The sequence below is a fragment of the Anolis sagrei genome, chromosome 3 (genome assembly GCF_037176765.1).
Source record: "Anolis sagrei isolate rAnoSag1 chromosome 3, rAnoSag1.mat, whole genome shotgun sequence".
Lineage (NCBI taxonomy): Eukaryota > Metazoa > Chordata > Lepidosauria > Squamata > Dactyloidae > Anolis > Anolis sagrei.
In genome coordinates this window covers 81,413,006-81,439,364 of record NC_090023.1, presented here as the reverse complement: position 1 = coordinate 81,439,364, position 26,359 = coordinate 81,413,006, and the positions used below count along the sequence as shown (strand labels likewise).

Below are 26,359 nucleotides of genomic sequence, written 5' to 3'. Positions count from 1 at the left end.
CAGTTCAGGTTTCACATCTGTTTCACTTTGTGCCTCTTTCAGGACTTGGAACTTATTGTCAACAAAGAGAAGTCATGGCTACAGGTGACTCATTGCATCCATTTAATTGGGATTCTCTTAGATTCAATAGAACAGAAGGCATACCTGCCAGAAGACCAGTTTCATCTCTGTGGTCATCAGTTGTGCAAGCCATCACTGAAGGCCAGACACATTCAGTCAGTGTTAGGACACATGGCTTCTTCACCCAGATGTTCACCAGTTGCATCTCATAGTGTGACAAATCAGACTACTACACTGTCACGACCAGTAAGGGCCATCCTAAATGTGGCACATGGGGCATCCACCAAACTCTCCTATATCTGTAAATGGAAACAGTTTATGACCTACCTCAGCAAAATAGGGGTTGATCCCTTCACAGCTTCAACATCTCTCATCTTGGATTTCCTGGTACAGAATAAAAGACGGGTTGCCATCCTAATACAAATATTTCTCAGGGCGTACAAGAATCTGCACCCTCCTGTGAATTCTGTGGAGCCGCAACCTAGTCCTTGTGGCACTGACTAAACCTCCTTTAGAGCCCATGGCATCAGTGGACATGTATTACATGTCCTGGAAGATGGCTTTCTTGGTTGAGATCATGTCAGCTTGAAGGGCCAGTGAGCTGTGTGCTTTATGAGTGGATCCACCATACTTCAGGAGAAAGTATTTCTGCCCAAGGTGGCTTCCAAGATCCATATCTCGGGACATAATCTTACCGGCTTTTTCCAAAACCTCTCCTTGCCTCTAGAACACTCTCTCCACCTGATGTGAGAAGGGCTCTTGCTTTTTATGTTCATAGAACAACACAACTTTGGAAAACTCCAGATTATTCCTGAAGTGCAGGAAGGACTCCAGTAGCCTTCATGTTTCTCTGCAAAAAGTGTCCTCTTGGATTGTTCCCAACATCTACTGTGCATACCAATGCACAGGCCAGGCATTACCTTCACAATTTAAGTCCCATTCCATTCGGGTGGTAGTAACTTCAACTGATTTCTTGAAGGGTGTCCCGTTACAAGATGTGTGCTGGGCAGCCATATCATGGACTCTGCTGACACCATCTCACAAAGGGGAATGGTGTTTAGCAGAGTGGTTCTTTTGTCTTCAGTGGCATGACATCTACCAATCTCAATAAGTAACTAGCTAGAAACCAGATGTACGATTTCACAGAGGCCACGAAGAAGAAGGAAGGGTTACTTCCCTGTAACCATGTTTCTTTTAGTGGTCATCTGTGAAATTTGCACATCCCTGCCCATGCTCCCCACTATTGTCATGCCTCGGTTCTCTTGGTTGCTACTTTGTGGTGAAGGAACTGAGGCTACAGCCCATCCCATTGCCTATATGTTTCTTATGGAATGTGGGTGGGGCTATAGCCAGAGATTATTTGTACAGAAAATGTCAGTGACACTCTTTGAAGAAGCACTTTCTAAAGAAATCATTGTTTGTCTGTACAAATACAGGTTGAACCTTTAACTGGAATTTCAAAATACTCCAAAATACAGAAGTGTCCACATGGATAACCAAGATACTTTCTGATGGTTCAATGGAAACAAACGATTTAATGCATGAAATTATTTAAAATATCATATAAAATAACCTTCAGCCTATGTGTACAAGCTATCTCATTATGTCTATATATGCAAATACCAAATATTCCGAAATCCAAAAATAAAAATACAATCCAAAACACTTCTCTTCCCAGGTATTTTGCATAAGGGGTATTCAATTTATTTAGGTAGCAACAAAAGGGATATCATGGGTACCAACTGGATTTCCAGAAGAATTTGAAAAAAAATCAGCATTTTAAAAAGTTAATTGATATACTTCTTTCTCTTTATAAGAATATTCTTATTCCATATGAAAATGTAGTGCTGACAAGAAAGTCATTTTTCCCATTTCAGATTGGAGGAATATTATAATTCAGATTGTGAATCACTGGATCGCCCAGTATCTATCTAGCCCAGACTTTCAGACAGAACAACAACAAAGAGAAAGAGAGAGATCCAGTTAAAGTGTTAGGGAAGAGGAATATCCTGAGTTTTGTGGCATTTCTATGACAAATTAATTTCATCATAAGCTGAGTGAGAGCGGAGAATACATCTAATAAATTAGGAAACCCTCTTCTTCCTTGAAAGAATAAAAAAGGGCATTCATTAAAAAGAAGCACACGCTGTATGAAGGGTTACCTTACCTTCAGTCATAACACAATAAATTTGTTCTCCCCTCTTGTTCCCAGTTAATATCTCCCCAGAAACACCCATACCATCGATAATGATATGGCCTCCATCAACTCTTTCCACTACATTACTTCCCTTCCTATAATGGGTATTATATTCAAAATTATCTAAATGCCAAGTAGAAAGAGTTCCACCACTACATAAGATTTTTTAAAGTGCCCAGATCATTTAAACACATACACACATCCCAAGAAATTTGAGAGAAGAAATAGAACAAAAGAGGCAAGAAAATTGTTACATCTTCAACAATCAAGTTCTATTCAGTAGCAAGATATGTCTGTTCTTTAGATTTTGTGGTAGGAACACATCTTACAGAAGGAAAAATAAAATACAGTGACATTTCATGAAGCAATTTTAGTTCTGAATAGTTTTAAGGTCATTTTCTTAAAACAACTCACTGGAACACATCATTATTAATCAGTATACTATAGAAAACAAAGGCTGAAGAATTAATTACACATCCAAGAGCAAAACAGGGTATTATGAGGTTGAGATACATCTTCCCCCTTATCAGATTCAGACAATTGAGCCATGAATTTAAAAGACAAGAGGGAAAGAACAAATAAACAATGTAAATTGATCATCAAACACAAAGATCAGCTATTTTTCAGTAGCAGAACCTCTCTAATTTTGAAAACCTTAGCAAGCTCCATAGCTATAATGTACTCCTAGTGCTGTCTGCTACTTCTAAGCCTCCCAAATAGGCATTGTGGAAACAAGATAATATCAGGTTTCCTCTGGTATCATTCTTAAACTAATATGCTTGTTTGTATGTATATAAATAGTATTTATTTATTTATTTAAAACATTTATATTCTGCCCTTCTCACCCCAAAGGGGACTCAGGGCAGAGTACAGCATATATGCGGCAAACATTCAATGCTGGGCTAAGAATTCATATACACATAAATAAACATTAAAAACATTTATTTCAATATAAAAAACCCATTTAAAACCATCTTGGTCATTCTAAAGAAAATATCCTCCACCTTATGATCCTCATCACATTGACAATTTTCAGTATCCTAGCATGCTTGCAAGACACTGGAAGTACAGAGTCTGCTGGAGCCCATCAGACAATGCAGAGCTACTTCCAGCAAGGCTACGTGCTTCCAGCATCCTGCAAGCATTCTAGGACACTGAAAAGAGAACAAGGGAAGCTTCCTGTGTTCTCATTGTGCAGAATGGGGAGAGCACAGGGGGATGCCAGGTGGCGACACCTCCCCCCATGGGATGGGTAAGTGATGATGCAGGCGATGTGGGGTGTGGGGTGATGGTTTCCCCCCGCTGCCCGACAGAGGTCCAGTTATGAACAAGCAGGGGTTTGTATTTGGTAGAGAATCTTCTCTTTTTTTGCCCCTTCCTGCACAACAGCCCATTTCATTTAGCAGTGATCCAAACCTGTGGAGGAAAACTCTGAATTACAAGGAAAGATAAAATACAAAATGTGCCTGGTCAGGACTATCCCAGCCTCTGAGATTTCATGATCAAAAACTGAGACCTGCTGATAACGCCTTGTGATGTCATTTGAGATTGGCCATAGAGATGTTATAAAAGTATGCCCTGATGATGACATTAAGTATAGTCATAGCCATGAACCACATGAGCACAAAATGTGTAATTCAACTAAAAGCATCTAGTGTAACAAATGAGAGATACTTTTCAAGGCAGTGATCTTCTCCCTGAGATTTATTTCTCTTTCTTTGAGAATCAAAGGAGAATGGCTAGACCCTGAGACTATGGGCTAGCCTTGAGATTGCACAACCCCATGGGAATCTTAGTCTATGAAATAGACTGTGAATAACAGCTAACTAAGAAGATATTGCTGATATAAAAATGTCAATAAGTCAACACTCACTGAAGAGCAATCCATCGAAATACACTCTCAATTGTTTCCATAGACACATCAAGATTGGATGTATAATGAATGACATTCCTTCAAACCCAAATCAAACAGAAACATGTTCCAAGCCGCCTTTGCTTTAATGATAATAGAACCTTTATCTTAGTATCTTAATTTCAGACATGTCGGAGATAAAACTTGATCGTGCAATAAATTATTTTGCTATGAACTCATATCTGACAAAGAAACAGATTTATCCTGGCAGGAGGTTCAGCTAACATTACTCATAAATTGAAGGAGGGTTCAGAACTGGATGAGCCCTTTGAAATAGTAAGAGGAATTAGTTTTTCCTGGTTATCAGCATTTACATATGGCAAACACAAAAGATCAAAAAGGTAAAACTTTAATAAAGAAATATTGCAGATGAATGCCAACAGAGTTGTACTTGTCACAAAGGGAGAACTGAGATGATAAGAACAAGGCTACCACACTGTTTATAGCATATCAAATCATCCACCAAAATTAATAAATTATGTAATCTCTGTGGAGAACATGAAAGCCCAAATCAAAATTGGAATGAAAACCAATGGAAGCAGAAGCAATGACAAAGACTGCTAGTCCATGTAAGTCTGTAGTTCTTGTGGTGCCATAATTTTTTTGTTCTTTTTGCCACAACAGACTAGTATGACTCCTCTTTGAAATTGATACTAATAGCAGACACAGTCTAAAAAAGAGTTTTCCAAACATTTCATGTTGGTGACATACTTTTTAGACACGCATCCTTTCACAACATGGTAATTCAGTTTTACTAGCAAACTGGAAGTTAAAACAACCCCTTATAAGATTTTAATAAACTATACACACACACATCAAACCAGTCTATACTCCAGGAAATAATGTCAGACTGCTCACTGGAGGGAAGGATATTAGAGGCAAGGTTGAAGTACTTTGGCCTCATAATGAGAAGACAGGAAAGCTTGGAAAAGACAATGCTGCTGGAGAAAATGGAAGGAAAAAGGAAAAGGGGTCGACCACGGGAAGGATGGATAGATGTTATCCTTGAAGTGACTGACTTGAACTTGAAGGAGCTGGGAATGGTGATGGATGTATAAAATATTTTCATTCTCTCTCTGTCTCTCTCTGTCTCTCTCTGTCTCTCTCTCTCTCTCTCTATATATATATATATATAATGAAGATCTTATAAGTAGTATAGGAAACAAAGCCTGAAGGATTACATATCAAAGAACAAACTCTATATACATTTCATATAATATTTACTCTATAAATGAGATTTGGTTTACTTTCCTTTACATTTCTTATGTACTACAGTTGCTTCTTGTGTAGTTTCCTCTATAGCCATTCCTCCTCACAAACATAATTTTCAACAGATTTTATTTTCTTAATTAGAAACGCATCAATTTTAGTGATAATTATTGCAACTTGGTCAACCAATTTTGTAAATTATAAAAGTTATAACAGTACCTACACTTGAACAACAGCAGAACCCCAGTTCTGTAGTGATTATACCACTGTGCCTTGGGGCCACTGTTTGAGCCATTGCCATCAGGAGCAGTGGAGAAGGATGATGGAGGGCCTCAAGTTTAGACTTGGTGACACCTGAGCAACCACCCCTGCTGTTGCTACTGCTGCTGCCTCTTTTTCCTCCTCCTCTTCCAGGGCAGCTAAAATGCTAGTTCCAAGTGACTACCAAGCAACATTTGTTTGCAGAGGCAGGGGAGGGGGGATTTTTAATGTGACATCCTTGTGGGGTACAGGTGTCACAGTAGTGTGTCTTGACACAGTTTGGAAAACTCTGCTCTAAATACATCAAGAAAACCTGAAGGTTAAAACAATGCCATATATCAATGCCAAATCCATAAGGTTTACTGTAAGCATGCAGATGCAGTCACAACGGAAGGGAGTGAAAAGGATTAAAAGAAATGTGTAATTTTCATGACTAATGGGGAAGAAAAGGAAAACTAAATACTTTTTCCAAAAGCCTGGTTCATCTAAATGTGCTTGTCTAGAAAGCATATTAATTAGCATAATGCCTTCATGCCAAAATATCTCTGCTATGCTAGTTTGGACAGAAAACAGCATTTTCTGCAGGAATATATCTCAATGCAAAAACATTGACTTCTGTGCTGTGGAAATCAATCATATATACATTACAAATTGTAGAAATTTGAATGCAGAAAACGGCAATTTCTGTGCAGAAAACACTTTTTTCTGCACAAGAGTTAAGGTTTCTATATTGAAGTGTTATGTTCCATGCATAAAATGCCTGCTGTGCAGAAAACAGCCATGTGCAAGTTTAGCACAGGACAAATCCCAAACTGCAAAAAATACACATGATTCCTCTTCTCAGGGTTTCTCAACACTTAACGAAGCATGATTTCGAAAATTTTCTGAATATTTTCAAACATAATTCCCATCCCTAGTGAACCCATTGAACCTCACAGTCCCCTTGACTATTGAACCTCACAGTCTCCTTGACTATTGCCATTTTCTATTCTTCTGTTTCTACTTTTTCATAATTCTGTACATACAATTAAATTACCTGAAAGAATAGAAATATAATAAAACTGAGAAAATGTAACAAGAATAAGGCACTAGATCAGACATCAAGATGCCTTCTAACAGCACTTCATTATTCTTCTGGCCGCCACTTAGTTTTTATGAAAACTAGAAATTCAAATAGGTAAGATTCAAGAAATAATCTTCTTGAAAAACATGATTTTGCATGTTTTCTTAACATTTCCAAATATTATTTCTATCTCTAATTAACGCAGAACACCTCACAGTCCCTTTGACTATTATCATTTACTATTTCTCTATTTCTACTTTTTCATAATTCTATACATACAGTAAAGTATTTATTTTAAATTATGTAAAAGGATAGAAATATAATGAAAGTGAGAAAATGTAACAAGAATAAAACACCAGATCAGTCAGCAAAATGCCTTCTAACAGCACTTCATTATGCTTCTGTCCACCACTTTGTTTTTATGAAAACTAGAAATTAAAATAGGTGAAACTCAAGAAATAATCTGACCCATTAAAATGAGAAGAGCCATTAAAACCTAGGCAGCATTCCTATTTAGTATCAGAGCAGCTGGGGAAATCATTACCAACCAGTTGGTAGCAGACACTCATGCCAATAGAGAACTCACAATATGTAGGAGTTTCACTACTGTAACTTGCCAGGGAAATCCTCACTTCCTTAGCTATGTGGGCCTTTAAACAGTATGACATTTTGCAATTTGGCATACTCTCACAACTCCTGTTGCTTGGTGCTTCTAATGGCCCAGGCATACTGAATGTGAGCATGCACTGAATATTTGTTTGAGGTAGACCTGTGATTAGCAATAAAAATAGGAGTGAGCCCAGAGGAGCACTTAGTCTCAAGGTTAGGCTCCTACCACCATGAGCAGACTGCCTGCAACACTGAGAACAAAGGGCTGTGTATGCACACCCATTACTCTCACTGTAATTGCGTGGTTCCAACTCTTGATGGTAGGAGAGCTTGAAAGCATTACATTTTGGACTCTGACTCCTTTAATACTTCAACTATGACAGGGTGCTATCTGGGAGGATTCTGGATTTTGTTGCCCAAAACATAAGGCTTTCTGGCACTGGGTAGAACCAGTTTAACATTGACAAAACAGATGATGATCTGCTCAGCACTGCCTTACATAGGCATCCTGTGCTCATCCAATAGAAGGGATCTTGTTGAATCTTAGAGACTAAGTGAGAGAATGAAGTCAGTAGTGTAAGTTCACTATAAGTACATTGTACTATAAGTACAAGTCTTATTTCTCAGATTCTACCTACATGAAGTCTACTAAGTGAAGATGAAGCACAGCTGCATCCCAACATCTGGAAATAGGTCCATATGCCATTTTCCTTTATTATTATTGTGGCATTGAATCCTTGCTGTTAGCCGGTCTGAGTCCCTCTGTGGAGGTTGAGAAGATCGGGATATAAAAGTTTTAAATAAATAAATATTACCATTAAACTTGTCATTTTGAAGAGATGTGTCAGCTTAATATTGATTTTATCCTTCCTACATATTGTTTTGGAGCAAATAATTGCAAGATCTACATTTTAAACTTCACCATCCAAGCATTGATATGGTCACTCAGAAGGAAGGCTCCAATTTAACAACCATGGCTTTTTTCTTTTTCACTACCAATCACAACAATGATGATGTGGTTGATTCTATTTTGTAACAGAAAGGGCAGAAGGAAGCAATGGTCAGAAATAAAAGGATTCAACATCTTTGTGGCAACAAAAAATATCTATATTCTGCATTGGTTTTGCTATATACACTTTAGTATTTATTAATTAATTAATTATTTACTATATTTGTATACAGCCCCTCTCAGCCTTCTGGCAACTCGAGTCGGTTTTTAGCAAGTTATTTTGCTGCAGATTTTAAAACACAGTTAATAGCAAGGGGAAGAATTCCAGAGAATACTATTTAATAGAACACAATATAGTTAAACAAATGGTTTTTGATCTAAAGCATTTTACTGTAGGCTATGAATTCTGAGCAGTATTATTTTAGCAAAGAAAGCAAAGCCTTATTTACACAAACCTATGAAAGTGTCACGAAATAAGTATTCTTTTATGATCACTAGCATAATGAATACAAACTCCTATTGTGCTGTATTAGATACCATAAAATGCTGCAGTGATATGCTATAGTCAGAACATTGTAACCATAGTAAGTGCTTAACAGGATAGCTTATTAATAATACATTACTTTAAAGCAAATGTTTCTTACTTCTGCAGTTTCCTTTTAAAACTTCCTGCTAAGGTATGTTCAACATAAGATAAAACAAAAATGAAGAATATTAAAGACAAACATACGTCATAGTGAATAATGAAGATACAAATCACCATCCTCCCTCATTCTCTCAGGCTGAGTGGGCATATTTTCTTCAAAGTACTGTACCATCTTTTCTCTGAACTGATAAACCATGTGTGAACAGTGGAGTGGTTTGTTTTGAGACCAGTCATACTATCTACACTCTGCTTGAAGTGCAGAGCTGTACCAGTGTTTCAGTGAAATGCTGGAGCATTCCTTGACTTTCCTTAGTGCAGAGCTAAACGATTAACCACAGTTTACACCCACATTAAGGACTGGATGCCACTGGATTTTGTCTGGACATTCAAAAATAACTTCTGGTCCACTTCAGGTTTTAAAATGAGTGTAGGCAAGTCATTGACTTCTAGAATACCTAACCATTGACTATATTGGTAAGGATTTCTGGGAGATAAATCCAATGGAAGATCCAAGATAAGAAATACAATATTAGATAACTAGGCAAGCATGGATAGAACCAGCCAATAACAGCTCATGAAATGAAGTGAGGTAGGGAGCCTGGGAAAAAAATATCTATTTATTTACCCTATTTATACCCCGTCTTTCTCTACCCCGAAGGGGACTCAAGGAGGCTTACTATGGCAAGGAAAAGAAAAGAATTAACCTTGAGATTTGTCTGTAAAAACATTAATCAGGACAGTCAGAAAAAGAATGTGAGCCAATTAGGAGGACTGAAATGGAAGAAGTTTGAAATTTTCTGAGAGGATGCAGAGGCAGTTCAAGGAGGGGTGTTTATTTATTTATTTATTTATTTACAGCATTTATATACTGCTTTTCTCACCCCGGGGGGGGGGGGGGGGCTCAAAGCAGTTTACAAAAAAAAAAATGACAAAATTCAATGCCTTACATACATAAACCAAATCATAAATCAAACAGCATATGACTAAGCATAAAATAAAATAGGACAAATTCACCATAAGATAATAGGACATTTAAACATGAAGTATACAAATTAAAAACACCTAATACAAATATTAAAATTACATGATCCAAACTCATAGACCAGGCCATTCCAGATGTCAATTACACATACTCCATATTTACTTCGTGTACTGTGTTGCTTTACTAGTCAAAAACTTGGTTCCATAACCATGTTTTTTTTTCTCTTTCTAAAGGCCAGGTGGGAGGATACTGATCTAATCTCTCTGGGGAGAGAATTTCAGAGTTGGGGAGCTACCACTGAGAAGGCCCTATCCCTTGTCCCCACCAACTGCACCTGCAAAGCAGGTGGGACCAAGAGCAGGGCCTTCCCAGAAGATCTTAACCTCCGTCTTATTTTGTTTAAAACCAAGTTGCTACCATGTACTGTGTATAGCACCAGTGTAACACGGAGTCTTCGTTGTTTCAATTTTCTACACCTCTGTCTGGATTTAATAATTTGCAATGAAGACTCATCCCACTTTGCCACAATAAACCCAATGACCAACATCGCCACATGTCCAGAATAGAGGACTTTTCAATACAAAGAAAAAAGGGAAAGGGAACTGACAGGAGCATAGAATTACAGGGCCAACCTGGAAAGAAATTATGTCACATTACAAAAGAATTCTAGGTACCTAACCTAGGTACCTAACCTTTCCAAACTACAACTCCTTAGATTTGGCATGACAAAACCAGAGGTTAGCAGTATCACACACTTTGCAATCAATATCATAGTTTTGGATTCATAAGTAGACTCACAGAACTGGAAGAAACCATATGAGCAATCTAGCACAATACCCTACCATGCAGGAACACTCAACTTTCAAAGGAGCTTCCAGCTCTCAAAACAGCTAAAGTCTAGTAAAGTAGGTTTAGGGAGTCAGGGCAGGAAACTGACAAATGACCTTATCACAAAGGCCAGGTTATGTTCCACTTTGCCAAAGCAAACAAAGGTTGCAGGGTGAATTTGGTGATGTAAGAAGTGTTGCCCGAGTGCTGAGGATCCATGTTGGCTCCACTGGAGCCAGCACAACACAGGCAGACTGCTGTGTTGGGAGGGAAGCATCATAAAACACTTCCATTCCACTTGTGGGTGGGGCCTCTGCCACAAGTCCAGCAACGTCATGGAAAGGACAGCATGCTCATCCATTGCTGGACTGGCAGGGAAGCATCTTAGGATGCTTCTCAAGCATCCTAAGTAGGCAATGTAGAATATCAACAAATGTAAGTTTTTAGTATAAATATTTTCCAAGTAATCTAATAAATTAGTTATGCAAGAAGATGATGCTAGGAGAAAGATGCATGTCTAAACAGAAAGAGAAAAAAATGAATGTAAATTTTCAAGAAATAACTAATGATCAATATTTTCCAAAAGCATGTCCATGCCATAACTTTTTGACTGCATTAGAAAACATGCACTCTGTAAGACAAACATTATGATTGTCTGCAAAATTAGTGACCAGGTGAAAAAACCTAAAAGCTCTTTTGGCAAAGGCTAAGAAGTCTATAAATCCATTAACTTTGGAGAAATTTTATGTATCTATTATCTGCTTGGTATGATGATTTAATCCTTTTAAGGCAAGCCCCCTTTTGTTATATTGGCCTATTGACAGACTCATCTTTCTTAAATGGATGTTTAATGAACCTGAATTTAAGAGTAGGAAGGCTTTTAGAATAGCATTAAATATTTAAACTGGTTGTGAAAATGCTTAGCAAAAAGCTTCCTAGACCTATAGATTTTTCTTTCTTTTTCTAATGTTTTTCCAAAGAGAGTTATTAAAACCAAAATGTATGTAAGCGCTGTACTGGGATAAATCTTCTGTTTTCTTATTTAATCAGCAAAAAGTCCTACCGGAACTGGCCAAAGTGAAGCATAGCAGATGAGGTCTTGTAGGATGTCTGTGAGGAAAGGCAATTCAAGGAAAAAACAAAAACCACTATGTAGTCATGCCAGATTGTAATGAGATGCTCCATGAAGAGAAAGCTATGCTGACTTGAAATATTATGTAAAAATGGGATGTAAAAATAGAGAGAAATTCACACTAGCATGAAGATACAGTTCAGTAGGTTCAATATAAGTTAGAGACAGATAGTGATGTGTACAAGCATCCTTTGGATAACCTGAACCTGGAAAAATAGTACACTTCATACTTTCTTATATGTTCAATACATATGGCTTACACAAGCAAATAATTGTGTGGTAGAATCATTAAAAGTAACTGTGCATAAACTCTACTCTGTGTAGCAGGCTGATCATCTAAAGTGCCTGAACAGAAAACATATGGCAAAAACATATGATCAGTTCATGATATGTCTGCATCTAAGTGATGGTATAATCTTCCATTGATAAGCCAGGGTTAGCTAGAAATCAAAATCATACTATCTGACCCACAACCCTATCATACAGGCTGTTGGAATCGCCATGGATTGTGGCAAATCCGGTGGTTCCTATCAGGGGGCATGGGGAACCAATCACCACATGCTCTGCATCGCATGACTCACCAATAACCCCATCCCACAGGGGAAGTGTCGGCCACTCAGCTTCTCCCCATTGTTGTTGGTGCAACATGGGAAGCCTCCCATATTGCTGCCATGGTGGCATACACCAGTTCCACAATAGTTTACCCATGGAACCCCACAGGAAGTAGTATTATGTTGCAGGATTGGAGCCGAAGAGCTCTATGGCTAAACTATTGTGGAACTGGTGTATATCACTAAAAAAGCTCCATCTGATGAGGTTGCCTGACTACTATTTAAATTCCCCAGAAAAAGCCTAGATGTATATAAACAATGTCCAGGGCCAATGTCCAGGGCCAACTGTTGTTAGGCCTAGTGAAACAACTTCTTTGGGCAGCCAATTTTGAGCCACTCAGTTAAGTTTTATTTCAGTGGTTTGTCTTGAAAACTTTTCTCCCTTACTCAATCAAAGTTCAGATATGAAAAATGATGAGCTTGTTTTGTATTTTTGGAAGACATTAGAATTCATTAGAATTTCTGGCTTCCTACAGCTTTGGGTGTGATTTTATTTATTTATTTATTTATTTGTCGTGTCAGGACAACCAGTCAAATTATATTACATTTTTGGGTGTGATAAAAGTCCAGCAAGTTTTAAAAGTAATGTAATAGTATTGTTTTTAATTGAAATTAAATGAACTTTGTTTTTTCTGCTTTGGGGAGTCAAGAAAATAATCCAGTTGCCTTTGGGGGCTGCTACCTTGATGAGAGTAGTGATGCAATTGGATGTGCTGCCTCAGGCAACTCAGACCTTCCATATGATGCATTTACCTGTACTATTTCCACAATATTTACTGTGGGTTCCTGCACTTGTTTTGTCATCTATAGTTTCATTTCAGACCAGATAAAGAATTTCATTCCAGATTAGATAGAGAGAAGGGAAATTCCTGCTGAATGGGATATTCTGGGAATTGTAGTTCAAGAAAGTATTTTCCTAGCTCAGTATTTTTTGACAATATTATTCTGCCTCAGTTTCATCTAAAATCCAGAAAAAAAACCCCACCAAAATAACATATAATGAATTACTTGAGGATTTATTTTCACAATTTCTGAAAAAAGACCACCAATGAAGCAGAAATGGAAACTGGACAATTTTAAAAATCATGCAGATAGTTTATATTTACAGTTTTAAGGCAGTTTCCAGAATGATAAAGAATGATGGAATCTAAACATGTCTATTGGTTTCATTTGGTAACTCTCTCGTAGGGTTTTCTTGACAAGATTTATTCAGATGAGGTTTGTCACTGACTGTCCCTAAGCTGAGAAAGTATAATTTCTCTAAGAGTTTCCCATGGATAAATGATGATTTGAACCACAGTCTCTTGGTGTCCTACACTCAAACTACTACTCTGGTTAAAAACCGAACCAAATTCAAATATGACAATATTACTATACCATATTTGAAAAAAAGAAAGATAGGCAAACGATGAAAGAGTTGAATATTATTACTACTACTTTTCACAATTTTTTCTTGCAGATATTATTAATAGATGTTAATATATCTGAAAATCAATTTCACATCAGGAGGTCAGTTTATGAATGATAGGCATGTTATATTTGCAATACACACCGATTTGTGTCTTGGTGTGCTGGCATAAAAGAGGTAGAATCTTAGAAACAAACTTTGAACATCCTTGACAACTCATCAAACTCTGAACAGTTGAATAAACTTTGTTCACACCATAGAAAGAAGTAATTGTGGGCCATGCCCCAGATGAACTGTTGATTCATGATATATTTATCCTTTATAATACTAAGCTAATTTCATGACAAGTTCACTCCATAACCCTTAAACAACTACTCACCCCAGAGCCTAAGGCCATACTTCTAACTGCATAATGTACATCAGGGGTCCTCAAACTAAGGCCCGGGGGCCGGATGCGGCCCTCCAATGTCATTTACCCAGCCCTCGCTCAGGGTCAACCTAAGTGTGAAACGACTTGAAAGCACATAACAACAACAACAATCCTATCTCATCAGCCAAAAGCAAGCCCACATTTCCCATTGAAATACTAATAAGTTTATATTTGTTAACATTGTTCCTCATTTTAATTATTGTATTGTTTTTAAGTGTTTATTACACTACAAATAAGATATGTGCAGCGTGCACAGGAATTCATGTTTTATTTGTCAAATTATAATCTGGCCCTCCAACAGTTTGAGGGACTGTGACCTGGCCCTCTGCTTAAAAAGTTTGTGGACCCCTGATGTACATCTTCTTCTACACATCTTTCATATCTTATGGACTGTGAAAGTAGTCATAGGTATTTTGGATGTTTTGTCATATCCATACAGTGGCACTGATAACCAGACATTACCCCCCCCCTCACCCGCAGAGGAAACTGTGCCTAAATAAGAGCATGTTTTCAAATGAAACTTAAAATGAAGTTTCTGACAACTTGTACAATGGCTGGGAGATGGAAGATGCAGACTTCTACTATACCTTGTCAGAATGCAAAGAAGAATCTATGGTAAGTGCGGATTAAGGTTTTCATTCTGAAGATAGGCATCTGAAGCAGGCTATTTGTCCATTTTGCTTGGTGTTTCCTACTCTGATTGGCAGAACTTTTCAGAGTCTCAGATTTTATTTTATTTTATTTATTTATTTTTTTAAAAAACTTTCCCTATCACTTGTGAACCAATCCTTTCTAAACTATGACTGCCAGGAACTTAAATAGAGACCTTCTGCATTGTAAAGGACCTTTTCCTATCACTGCACTATGTTTTTCTCCCAATTATCTGAAAAGCTCACATCATTTTCAAGCACCCAATCACAGTGGTTGCTCCCATAGATGATTGCAATGTTTCCCCAATTGTAACATGTTACTTTGTGCTTAAGATCATACAAACTTTGATTTCTTCAGCATAGGAATCAGGCAATAGTTTGTGGGTAGGGGATTGTATCTATTTCTTGTTAATTTGCTGAAAATCAGTAAATTTCATGGATCAGAGAAAGACACAAACTTAGGTTTTAGAATTTAAGATTGTACCTCCTTGCCTTGAAATAGATATTTAGCACAGCTTAGCAGACAAACTTTTATGGACAGAATTGTTCATGTATGGAGATCTGCAACAGCATCAAAAATTTAATCCTTCATATTGTTTTATTTTCTTGGTTTGTGAATTACACAAAAGAGGAATATTTTGCATTAATATAAATTGAATTCATAAGATATGTAAACACATTGTAATGTATTACTAATATGATAATCAAATGGACAAAATTAAATTAATTGTCAGAAGTAAGGAAAATCAACTTAGAACCATGCAGATTATCATCTGACTTAATTAAAAGCAAGAAAACAAGATCATGGACAAATAGCTCAGCATTAGCTGACTGCTCCTTAATGTTGTAACTCAAAACATTTATGTATCTCACAAGGTCTTTCATTAAAAAAAGAAAGGTATAGACCATTCCACTCTAGGATTTGATTTTGTCAGCATAGCATGTAAATCTTTACCAGACTGGTGGTCTTTTCCTCCAAGTCTGAATGAAATGCTGATATTTTTGGAGCTCACAATAGGTAGTTATAATGCTTTTAATTTAAAAGTCTCATTGTTGTGTTCAGCTTCTGAGTACTCAGAAGATGAGGAAGACAAGTTATGCCAGACTAATCTGATCTCTTTTTTCAATAGAGTTACAAGCTGGGTAGATGCGGGAAATGCCGTGGATGTAGCGTACCTGGATTTCAGTAAGGCCTTCGACAAGGTCCCCCATGACCTTCTGGCAAGGAAACTAGTCCAATGTGGGCTAGGCAAAACTACGGTGAGGTGGTTCTGTAATTGGTTAAATGGACGAACCCAGAGGGTGCTCACCAATGCTTCCTCTTCATCCTGGAAAGAAGTGACGAGCGGAGTGCCGCAGGGTTCCGTCCTGGGCCCGGTCCTGTTCAACATCTTTATTAATGACTTAGATGAAGGGTTAGAAGGCAGGATCATCAAGTTTGCAGACAACACCAAATTGGGAGGGATAGCCAATACTCCAGAGGACAGGAGCAGGATTCAAAACGATCTTGACAGATTAGAGAGATGGGCCAAAACTAACAAAATGAAGTTCAACAGTGACAAATGCAAGATACTCAACTTTGGCAGGAAAAATGAAATGCAAAGATACAGAATGGGGGATGCCTGGCTCGAGAGCAGTACGTGTGAAAAAGATCTTGGAGTCCTCGTGGACAACAAGTTAAACATGAGCCAACAATGTGATGTGGCGGCAAAAAAAGCCAATGGGATTTTGGCCTGCATCAATAGGAGCATAGTGTCTAGATCTAGGGAAGTAATGCTACCCCTCTATTCTGTTTTGGTTAGACCACATCTGGAATATTGTGTCCAGTTCTGGGCACCACAATTCAAGAGAGATATTGACAAGCTGGAATGTGTCCAGAGGAGAGCGACTAAAATGACAAAAGGTCTGGAGAACAAGCCCTATGAGGAGCGGCTTAACGAGCTGGGCATGTTTAGCCTGAAGAAGAGAAGGCTGAGAGGGGATATGATAGCCATGTATAAATATGTGAGAGGAAGCCACAGGGAGGAGGGAGCAAGCTTATTTTCTGCTTCACTGGAGAAGCGGAACAATGGCTTCAAACTACAAGAAAGGAGATTCCATCTGAACATGAGGAAGAACTTCCTGACTGTGAGAGCCGTTCAGCAGTGGAACTCTCTGCCCTGGAGTGTGGTGGAGGCTCCTTCTTTGGAAGCTTTTAAACAGAGGCTGGATGGCCATCTGTCAGGGGTGATTTGAATGCAATATTCCTGCTTCTTGGCAGGGGGTTGGACTGGATGGCCCATGAGGTCTCTTCCAACTCTTTGATTCTATGATTCTATGAAGGGGATGCTAGGATAGGAATAACCTTTTGAACTTTGATTCTCTCTTTTGCATTTGGTTATTTTTATATACTCTTATTTAAATAAACTTTTATTTACTGGATCACCTGTGGGTGGTTTGTGGTGAAAAGGTGTTTCAGAACTCTAGTGCAACACTCATATCATAAAACACACGTGTCGAATGCAAGGCTCACTGGTTGAATCTGGCCTGCTACATCATTTTATGTGGTGTTCAAAGCATTCAAGGTCAGGGCAACATAGTTACAAATGGTCCCTTGAAGGCAAAGATAAAGCTGATGTGGCCCTACAGGAAAATGAATTTGATACCCCTGTTCTAAAGTGTCCATGATATGAATGCTTGGTTGTACTGCTCCAATCAAATTATTGGAAGTACAAAGCAGAGTAAAAAGAAAAGTTTGATGGATTATTGGTTCCTGTAAAAAAAAAAAACACCACGTTATAGGGGAAATTGAATGAAATTTTCACAAGGATTCTTTTTAGTAATGTATATTTTATTCCTTGTCATCACAATGGTTTCTCTTCTTTCACACCACAGTACAATAATTAATTAGCATATATGTTGACTTCACGTGTAAGTCAAGAACAGATTTGGGGCCAAAATTATGCAATTTGACATAAACCATGGACAAGTTGAAAGTCATTCCATGGAAAGAGGAAAGCACCAGTGCTGACTCTAAGCCAGCTGCCCTGACTATCACTGCCATTTCCCAGCCCAGGCATTCAAAAAGACCCAAAGTGGAGCCATGGCAGAGAGAGAAGAGAGGTAGCCATTTCTTTTAGATTTAGCTAAGATCAACTAAGCTCTTGCCTTTTGCCATTCTACTCAGAGAAAGGTATCATTTTTTTTTAAAAAAAAACCCTAAGAGTTAAGGTATATTTGCCTGTGAATAAGTCAACCCAGGGGTTTTTGGGTTGATTTTTGATTAAAATTTCTAGAGTTGTATTTGAGTATATAGGTACATTTTGCTTTGGGAGAAAATGCAGAGGGGGGCTATTAACTGAATAAATTTAAAATTCCATCATACCTCAGCAAAACCTGTGATAGTATAGCTCCTTTTTAGGAGCATTGATGCCCACTTCCCTCCTTAGTCTTTTATGGTTTACCCCTCATAACATCAGCATCAGGAAGTTGGTGAAGGAAGGCTGGAGAAATACAGAGTTTGATGTCTGGCTGCACCAGTGTCTGCAGTAAACAGAGCAACAATGCTTGAGATGGAAAAAAATGGGATCCTATTTTAACCAATTGTGCTATAGACACGTGTGCTTGCCTACTACAAACAAGGGAAACAGCAGCTGCCTGCAAAATCCCTTAAACAGCATGTATGAACAGCAAATCAGAAGCAAAAGAAAAGATCAGAAAAAAGTGATAAGCCTGCCTCACCAGCTGTTCCCATCATGTTAAAAAAAATCCTGACAACATGATTGCGTAAGTTTAAATACCTAAATGGGAATCATAAGAAACGTTAAAGAACAACTTTTCCCTGGATGCATATACTCATTGATTGGATTTGTATCCCACCTTTCTTTCAAAATGGGATTCAAGAAGATTTGAAGTGTCCTCTTGACTGTTATGGTATTTCTTCTTACTTGCATTTCTTCTTATTTGTTATTTTATTTCATATGATCTTATTGTTGGTGGTGAAATGTTTGCTGAAACATGTTGGACTGCTTTGGGTTGCAGGGATAGGAAGCTATCCTTATTTCTTCTTTGTTATTTCAACCTCTGCTACCAAATTTTCTGTTAAAGAAGAAATACAAAGGAATCCATTATATGAATCAGAGCTTTAGCCTCATATATGTCTTCTTGTTTCTGAGTCCCAGAAACACATGGGCTTTTTTAAATCCTTTTTTGTCATCGCTGGAAACACCCCTTTTCTTTATGCCACAGAGGAGGGCAAAATGTGTCGGGCTTTGCTGAAAAAGAAAAGCCTTTCAGAATGATTGGTATAAATATATTTAAAATAAAAGGTTCCATAACTTTATCCCTTCTCTTTTTTGTAGCTGCAGTAGCACAACCTCCATTTTAGCCAAACATACACCACTTTGGAAACATAAATGGAAACAAACAACGTGGCTTCCATTTTAAAATGTGCATTTCTTTCTTCATAAAACAATGAACTTCTCTGCCTCTTGCTACAGCATACTTTGCCTTCTTACCTTGGTGCTGAGAAAACAGGTTCCCACTTCAGCAAAAGCTGAATCAGGCTCAATTAGTCACTGGAAGCAATAGCTACAGTCTTATTTCAGCTTTCCCTGAAGTAGGAAGTTTCTCTCTCTTTATGCCAAGAGAATAGACACAGTACACTCCAGAGGGAGAGGTTTTTCCTTCTCTTGCACTTTATCTGAGGAAATGAATACCTCAGCAAATATAAGAACCTTTCTCCTGACATTACTTATCTGTGTATATGTATGTGCAAGGAAATCAATGTTCAACATGAACAATATGGGTCAGAGGAGGCAATAGGGGGAAAGCAACTCAAAATAGGTTTAAAAAAGTAGTCAAGGAACATTTTCTTCTCTAAAAAAATTCAAGTCTCCATGGTCAGATGAACTACTTCCAAGAGTATAGAAGGAATTAGCAGAAGTCATTTCAGAACCCTTCAGAAAGTAGAATCCAAGAAAGTATCATTCTCAGACTTTCTCTGCACTAGAAACTAGAATATGACAGAACTAAAATGTCATGGCCACTACAGATGGGAGGGAAAGTCAAACTGGATGAGGGCTAACAAATTGAAATTGAATCCAGACAAGACAGATGACCTCCTGATCAGTTGAAAGGCCAAACAGGGCATAGGTTACAGCCTGTGTTGGATGGGGTTACACTCCTCTTGAAGACGGCGGTTCGCAGCTTGGGAGTGATCCCGGTTTCGGCAGTGGCCAGGGGAGCTTTTGTACAGTTAAAACTTTTGCACCAGCTGCGCCCATACCTTGGGAAGTCTGATCTGGCTACGGTGGTCCACGCTCTGGTTACATCCCGAATAGATCACTGCAACACACTCTACATGGGGCTGCCTTTGAAGACGTTTCAGAAACTTCAGCTAGTCCAATGGGCGGCAGCCAGATTACTAACCAGAGCAACATACAGGGAGCATACCACCCCCCTGCTATGCCAGCTCCACTGGCTGCCGGTCCATCTCCGAGCCCAATTCAAAGTGCTGGTTTTGACCTATAAAGCTATATACGGTTCTGGTTCAGCTTACTTGTCTGAACGCATCCACCCCTATGTCCCACCTCGTAATCTAAGATCATTCGGTGAGGCCCTGCTCTTGCTCCCGTCAACAGCACAAATGCCTCTGGCAGGGACGAGAGACAGGGCCTTCTTGGCTGTCGTCCCCCCCCCCCCCCCCGCCTATGGAACACATTCCCAAATGAGGTAAGATCCACTCCCTCCCTCCTGGCTTTTAGAAAAAAAATCATGGTTTTGGGACCAGGCCTTCGGACAGGAGATGTATGTAGCATTTTAGAGGAATATTGACTGGAACAGCGATTTGACTGATGAGACTGTTTTATTGTTTTAATGCCTGTTGATGTATTATTTTAATTATGATTTATGCTTAATTTTGGTTTTACTATTGTAATTGTTTGTATTGGCATTGTATCAGTGCCCAATGTAAGGCACTGAATTTTGCCATTATTTATGTGTAAACCACTTTGAGTCCCCCCAGGGGTAAGAAAGGCAGTATATAAATATTGTAAATAAATAAATAAATATAAGACAGTTCCCAAAAAACCCTTTGCATCACATGGATATAATAACGGGGTCGTTTTTATCGCAAGAAGTAGGGCTATTACTTGATATAAAAATGCATAGATATTTGATTAGTCTCCTCTACCTCTTATAAGGGGTGGGCAACTGCAAGGGTAGACAGGAACGAATGTCCCCCACCAGACACTCCCTCAGGCCATGTTCTCTTATAGTAAACTCTGCAGTTCCCCCAATCACTTCCTATCACCATTCTGAGATGGGTGTCATGGCTATTGGCAACAATGATGAATGGAAGAAGGATGACTTCTGCCAGCACTTGAGTTGAGCTCAAATACAGAGCAAGACCACATGCAGCCAGACACTGAAGATCCCACCACTTCAGAACAGGAACAACAGCAAGCTCAAGTGGACAATGAAAGACTCCCCCCCCCCCCCCAGCTCACAGCAAGTGCAGGATTGGGACCTTGAGTTGGAAGACCTGGGGTTAAGTATTCTGGACCAGCTACAATTAAGGACAGATGGGATTAAAGTGTGGAGATCTAGTCATTTGGCAGAAAAGTGGACCAGTAGGTAGAAGCACTTGTGAGATCTTCCTAAATAGCTGAAGTATGGGATAGCTAGTTGCAATGTCGGCAATTCCAATCAATGGATGAGAATTTTGTTTCACTTCCCATGTCATTGGAATTAAATGCTGTCGAATTGACTTTGACTTACGCCAAAGTCCATAAATGAGTGACCTCCAGATCATATTATCATCAACAGGCCTGCTCATGTCCTGCATACTCAAAGTCATGGCTATCTCCATATTTCAGGATCTTGTCTAGTAACTTTATTGTTGCCCTTACAAAATTTGTTCCTCTAATTACTTAACTACAATCTCAATTCTGATTAGACTTGAACTATTTCAATGTCTTTATTTTCTGCTTTAAAGTTTTGTAAATCATATGTGGTCATTTTTTTCTGAATGTTTAGCTGTATACTTGTCTATGTACTTTGTTTCTTGGCTTCCTTCAGTAATCATTCCAAGACTTTGCTATGTTCTGCTAGTATTATGATGTCACTTGCATATCTCAAATTGTTGATGTTCCTTCCTTCAATTTTCATGCTTCCTTCCCAAGTCTAATTTAGTGTATAAGGTAAAACTGATATGGTTATAAAATACAGCCTGATCGACTCTTTTGCCTTTTGGAAACCATTATATCTATATTATGTTCTGACAGCACTCTCTTGTCACAGGTTATGCATAAGGACACTCAAATGCTGTGGCACATCTTCACCTTGAAGAGCTATCTATAGTTTTTTGTCATCTACACCAATGGTTACCAACCTTTGGTCCCTCAGGTGTTCTGGACTTCAGCTCCCACAATTCCTAACAGCTGGTAAACTGGTTGGGATTTTTGGGAGTTGCAGTTCAAAGCAACTGGAGGAGCAAAGGTTGGGAATCACAGATCTACACAATCAAAGGGTTTGCTATAATATAAATAACAGAGTACAGACTTCTACAAAAAAAATTTTTTTAAAAAAAACCCACACAATTCCCATGTGAGAGAAAATAATATTTTTCAAATCTTAAGAATATAACAATGTTATGAGTGGTAGTCAAATTTGGGGATTGTCATGTAACCATTAAAATATTGTTTTGTCTCTTTGCGTGCAGAAATCATTTTCTTTCTGCCACATTGTGTAATATTTCTTGTTAAATTATGATAAAAAAGGATTACAAACAAAATTCTGTACATTAAAACAAAATTTGTATATATCCAAGTATGATTTGATACAATTTTTCCATTTGTCAATGCAGACTTTTCTCAGTCCATCTCTTTCATATTGTCTTTTCTCAAACAGCCTGACATTTACTGTATCAAAACAAAATATTGGGTTTTTTTTTTGTCTTAACATTGAAAAGAAATGTGGGGAACTAATTTAAACAGGATCTCTGCTCACACAGATACAGATTCTGTATTAATGGGCCAATATCTAGAAGCCTCATTCAGTTTCATGTTCAAGTCCCCCTTTTTTAGGACTAGAAGAGAGAAAAAATGGAAGCCTCATAATGGAATGTGATAACATTTTCACTCATTTATGAAATCTGCCAAATGGAGGATCACTTTTAGATAAAAAGAATTACTAATCACAAATGGAATCCCAAAGCAGTGTAATTACACTATTTTTGTTCATTTGACTTCACATGTAATTCATTTGAAGAAATATTTTAGCATCACACAAATGAGACTTTGTCTGAAGTGTCTTTGGAGAATATAATCACTGAGGTTTCCTAAGCAGATAATACATACAGATGAAAGTCAACATTTCTTTACAACTTAAGGAAGAGAGGTGAGTTAGCACGGTCAAGGCATGAAGAATACAGTACACTACATTACTGATGTATTTTCTTCTTTGGGGAATAATTTAGTCACTGAACATAGTGTACAGGCATCTTTGTGTGGCTCCATGTATGCAACAATATTAACAAGTCCTCACCCCCCCCCCCCCTTTTACTCCCTTTTCTTCCAGTCTTGCAGACTGACTGCTGGGGGGGGGGGTGTGAATTTTTGAACAGTGTTGTGGCACAGCTGGTTGGGAGTCAGCTGCATTAAAATCACTATTGACAGAAAGGTCGTGAGTTCGAAGCCAGCCCAGGTTGGAGTGAGATTCCAGCCATTTCTCTAGCTTGCTGTTGACCTTTGCAACCTGAAAGACAGTTGCATTTGTCAAGAAGGAAATTTAAGTACCGCTTATGTGGGGAGGCTAATTTAACTAATTTACGACACCATAAAACTCTCCAGCAATATGCAAAATAATGAGGAAGTACTCCATCAGTGTCATAAGTGGGCAGTGAAGCAATGGCTCTCCTGGTGGCCAGAATTCAAAAAGCATATCCTCATGAAGCTGGAAAGTTAATTAGCCCCTGTGTCTCTGTCTATATATGTTGTGTGTCTTTGGCATTGAATGTTTGCCATGTATATGTGCACTGTGATCCACCCTGAGTCCCCTGTAGGGTGAGAAGGGCAGAATATAAATACTGCAAATAAATAAATAAAGAAATACATTCATATAAGTTCATTTCTTCACTTCCATGAGGAATATGGCTTCTAAAAATTGAAACAATGGCCCTTACTATCGGTGGCGCAGTGGGTTAAACCCCTGTGTCGGCAGGACTGAAGACCAACAGGTCGCAGGTTCGAATCTGGGGAGAGGCGGATGAGCTCCCTCTATCAGCTCCAGCTCCTCATGCGGGGACATGAGAGAAGCCTCCCACAAGGATGATAAAAACATCAAATCATTCAGGCGTCTCCTGGGCAATGTCCTTGCAGACGGCCAATACTCTCACACCAGGAGTCACTCCTGACACGACAAAAAAAAATGATCGTTTTAAAAAAGATTACATGAAGAATACTATGGACATAATGCATCCAAGGAGATTACTTGTCAACTCTTCTTGCTCTGGATTATAAATGCAACCACACACATGCACACACATATTGCAAGCAACAACATCTATTAATAGAAAATGTTCCTTAATCTTCAGCATAGAAACCTCAACCTTGATCTCATCTGCCATTCACTGCCAACAGTACCAACAGTATAGTATACCTTAAGTTACTTCAGCCCAATGTGTGCTCAGGTAATGTTAAAGATAAATGTTCATGTAATCAATTGGAAAAATGAAGTCTGAATTAAACATACCTCCAATAGGTTTTTGTTAATTAATTCCAAATACAGCAGACTCACTAAAGCAATTGCTTATTGGTGAGTCAACATATACCATAGGAAAATCTCATTGATATAATGGTTCTACTCTAGTCAAAACCAAAATAGCCTTTAGGTCATTGATTGTAATCTGCTCCAGGCTCAGTTATATGTCCTCTGTCTGATTGAATTCTCATTTAAGGACATTCCGCAGGTGATCTTTTCTTATATGATTATCAAGAAAAAATGTGAACCATGACAAGAAACTATCTTGTGCCTGTCATTTTTACTGAAGATCTGTGCTGTCATTGGTAACTGTACATGGTAAGAAAAGAGTAACATTTCCCTATTCTGAAATGTATTTAATAGTGCCCAATAAAGATATTAACTATACAGCCTATACACTTTGTGTCCTGCATACATTTGGATCTATTTGTCTATAAAATACGAACATGTGCAGTATCACTGGATACAAGTCAGGGATACTGACAATAGGGAGTATATTTATATTCTCCTCATCACACATAGATTCAAAGTACTCCATAGGACTACATATATGCTACCTCGTAGCAGTTTTCCCCAAAAAATCTCTACACAGTGGTAAATGTTTGACTAAGAAATATTATGAGATGGAGATGGTACTTCACTTCCATTCTTGTTTGTTCTGCCCTAAGAAATGAGATCAAGATTGTATTTCAATTCTACTCTTGTTTGCTCTGCCCTACATTCTATTCCTTCTGATTTCCATGGTTATAAGTAAAAATCATTTACAAAAGTGATGCTTCTTGTTCTGCTGCTGCTGCTCCTTATATTATTTATTTATATGTTGTCTTTTACCAATCCCTTTCTTTCGAAATTGGAGCAATATTTGCTCCAGTGTTCGGTGTCAGTGCATCCCCCCACAATAAATTCATTGAAGATAGACTGCAAAAAAGAAAAGAAAAGAGAAAAGGAGTGCTGAGGCGTTTTTATGGTACAACCCCAGTAAAATCCTTTTCTGCTGTTTTTTATTAATGCATTTATATATCTCGCAAGTAAAAAAATATAGACAGAAAAATGTTTATACAACCATGTTTCATATCAACTGACCCACTCTATTTTTAATAAAGGCTTGCAAACGCCTTAGTAAACAATGTAGCAATTATTTTTCATGAATCCAATGAACAGTATTGTCATGATAGGATTTTTTTTACAGTTATTAAAAACATGTGTATTTGTGATGTTGATTAAAGGCACTATCCTCTATTCAAGTTCTATAGTCCTATACTCATCCGATACCCAACATTAGAAGGAAGATACAGGCAGTCCTTAAGTTATTCACAAGATAGATTCTGTGGGTTTGTTCTTAAGTTGAATTTGTCTGTAAGTTGGAACTGGTAAATTTTTCAAGGATATATACATACACATAAGTTTTGAATAGCATGGTGAAGGGTTAACACCCTGTGGTGTGTGTTTTGCTGTCTGTGCTTCTGTTCTGATGACTTTACCTCACTTTCTGTCCCTGTGAGAATAGGATTTTGGAAAACCTGGCTTGCTGTGGAAACAAGGATTGGTGATAAAGCTTCAATTGAGACCCCTTTCCCCCATGATAAATCTTCCAGGAGTGATATTCTCTTTCTGAGGTAGAGTTCTCTCACTTCCTGTTCTCAACTATGAGTTGTTTGTACGTCAGATGTA

The 26,359-nt window shown here is 38.1% G+C and overlaps 1 protein-coding gene across 1 annotated transcript in view; it reads right to left on the bottom strand.

Annotated features, from left to right (window-relative positions):
- The window catches only part of DMD (dystrophin), a 1,568,405-nt gene that overhangs the window by 1,523,304 nt on the left and 18,742 nt on the right, over positions 1 to 26,359 (bottom strand). The gene's annotated exons all lie outside the window — the stretch shown is intronic.